Genomic DNA, 2,771 nt, shown 5'->3' with positions numbered 1-2,771 from the left:
TGAGCATTGCTCCTTGGTCAACAGAACCCACTCTTAAGGAAGAGGTCAGAGGTTCTCGGAAAAGGACATCTGCATTGCAACCGAGTTTCTATGTAGTCATGTTTTCAGCTTTGTTGTGATAGAAGTCACGAGGAAACTTTTCCCAAAGTTGTACTGTGCTTAACTATGTGAAAAATAAACTGCCCAGTATCAGACTCTTGGAGTAAGCTGTGTTAACTCAGCTTTCTTCTGGTCTCACATGGGTCATTCCTCTGCAGGAAAGCCCACGTCTGTGTCACACTTCTTCTCTGAGAGGCTCAGGATCAGTGTGGAAGAGAAGGAAGAAAGAGTGTAAGAACTAGAGGTGTTGGATAGCTACAAACAAACACGGTCTTCTGGACATGGGAGGGCAGTGGTTATGACGGAATTCACGAGAGCTGTGCAAGCTTCAGCCAGGTCAGATCCTAGGGTGGAGAGGAGGTGTGGACACCAAGCTCCACCTTTAGCCAAAGAGCTGCTGGCAATTGATAGCTGCTGGGACAGGAGAATCTGTTTTCTTTAAGAGTATAGCCCCGTTTGGTCAAACATACTCCACTGGAAGGTTATATATCCAAGAGTATATGGGATTTGATAGGGTAAAAATGAAAGCGACCACAAAGTTAAGTGAGCTGGGAAAGGGGCTTGTATCTGGGAGGAATTAGAAGAGGGGGTGAATAGGAGCAAAACATACTGTAAAAATTTCACAGAACTAGTCAAAATGTACATGCATGGAGTGAAAAAAGTTTGCCATATAAAAAGGAAGAAAATGCTGGTGTGTGTGGTATAAGAGACTGAAACACATAGGGGCTGTGGGATAATGCTCGTGTATACTGTAAAGATGTGTCACTCATATTGATTTAATAAAATGCTGATTGCCGGTAGCCAGACAGGAAGTATAGGTAGAGCAACCAGACTAGGAAAATTCTGGGAAGAGGAAAGGAGAGATACAGTCACCAGCTAGACACAGAGAATGCCTTACTGAGAAAACCTACCAAGCCATTTGGCTAAACATAGGCAAGAATTATGAGTTAATACAAGTTATAAGAGCTAGATAGTAATAAGCCTGAGTAACAGACCAAACAGTTTATAATTAATATAAGTCTCTGTGTGATTATTTGGGACTAAATAGCTGTGGGACCAGGTAGGACAGAAGCTTCTGTCTACAAATGGTGCCCAGTGTTGGGCAACTACATCCGCATAAATCCAGAGAGAGCTTGGGAAGGGATTCTAAACATTAAGAAATAGAGGAAAGCATGGCTTCTTGGTAGCAGCATTTTTTCAGGTGGGCTCTGTTTGCTAGAGTCAAGCAAAGGCACAGCTCCTTTAAGAGATGGTTACTGACTCAGTATTAGTAGCCAAAACTGCACAACTCTTTTAAGAGGTCCTGCTACCAAACACTTAAATGGAGTTTATGAGCATCTTGTGCATATTTCTTGGTGGTGTCATGCACGAGAAACTCTGCAGAGTTGGGACAATAAAGATGGTTCCTTCCAGTACTTCTACCATGAAGCTAGACTCCCAGGAAGCCAAGGAATGGGGCAGTGCCAGCCTCCAAAGCTGTAGTGTTAATCCTAGCCATGCAGCTTAGCAGAATAAAGACTCGTGTGGTCACAAAATGATAGAGGTATACATAAAGAAAGATTAAGATTAAAGAAAAAAACAAAAGAAAAAGAAAAAATCAACAGCAGCAAGAAAACCACTCTAAAATGTTTACAGTGTGTCTGAAAATACAAGTAGGCTTGGGATAGAAAAGAAAAAGGAGAGACAACATCCTTAGAAAACAAATAGAGTAGCTGCCCATGGTGGCATAAGCCTTTATTCCCAGCACTCAGGAGGCGGAGGCAGGCAGATCTCTGTGATTTGAAAGCCAGTCTGGGCAACAGAGTGAGTTCTGGGACAACCAAAGATACACAGAGAAACCCTGTGTACCTTAAAAAATAAAAATTAAAATAAGAGAAATAAAATAATAAAAAATGTTACGTAAAGATGGAAAATACACAGATAGTCTAGATACTGTATGTTGTTGTGTTTCTTTAAATTGTTTGACTGCTGAGAAAGGAGAAACAGCTGCTAAAAGATATTTGATTATAAATGCTGCTGGATTAATCTAACCTATATGTTTTGAAAATGCCTTGACTTTAAAATTTAAGTCAAAGGTATTTTACTTTGGATAAGATGTTTTGCTTTTGTTTCCACAGGAAATAAGATACTGTGGATTCATTCTGTGTTAAGAAAATTAAAGTTTTATTGAGGAAGACTCCTTGAAATATCTCCAAAGGGAACAGATGACCCAGATGGTCCAACATTTCAGAGTACCTCTGTTTCAGTTTCTCCTGAATTCTGCATCCAAAACAACTTCAAGGCTGCTGGTTGAGATGATCCAGCCTCACAGAATACTTCCCAGTTAATACTTGGCCATAATCCTAAATTTTCTTTGGCTCCCCAAAGGATTACCCGCACCCTCAATTTGCAGAATGTAACCTAGAAAACTACACCCACATTCCCAAAAATGGATTATGGATATTTGTCTTTGTTTATTGTGTTTGTTACAAGTTGTTATAGATAATGGTCAGGAACAAAAGCTAAACAAAGGAGATTAGATCTGGGGTTCATGTTTTGAAAAGAAAGAAAAATAATGCTCTTTTTCACTGTAAAGATTTGTCACCTGTATATATTTAATAAATCACTGATTGTCCATCACCCAGGCAGGAAGCATAAGTGGGGGCAACCAGACTAGGAGAATTCTGGGAAGA

The 2,771-nt window shown here is 40.1% G+C and overlaps 1 long non-coding RNA gene across 1 annotated transcript; it reads left to right on the top strand.

Annotated features, from left to right (window-relative positions):
• The first annotated feature begins 257 nt into the window (after positions 1-257).
• On the top strand, positions 258-2,544 carry LOC121138517. The gene is made up of 2 exons (XR_005875480.1): positions 258-435; positions 2,217-2,544. It is a non-coding gene; the product is annotated as an uncharacterized LOC121138517 (long non-coding RNA).
• The last annotated feature ends 227 nt before the right edge of the window (positions 2,545-2,771 follow it).

This window comes from Mesocricetus auratus, unplaced genomic scaffold (genome assembly GCF_017639785.1).
Source record: "Mesocricetus auratus isolate SY011 unplaced genomic scaffold, BCM_Maur_2.0 contig_5326_pilon_obj, whole genome shotgun sequence".
In the NCBI taxonomy this organism is placed as follows: Eukaryota; Metazoa; Chordata; class Mammalia; order Rodentia; family Cricetidae; genus Mesocricetus; species Mesocricetus auratus.
Note: the sequence above shows the minus strand (reverse complement) of the source record. Positions and strands in the feature narration are given on the sequence as shown.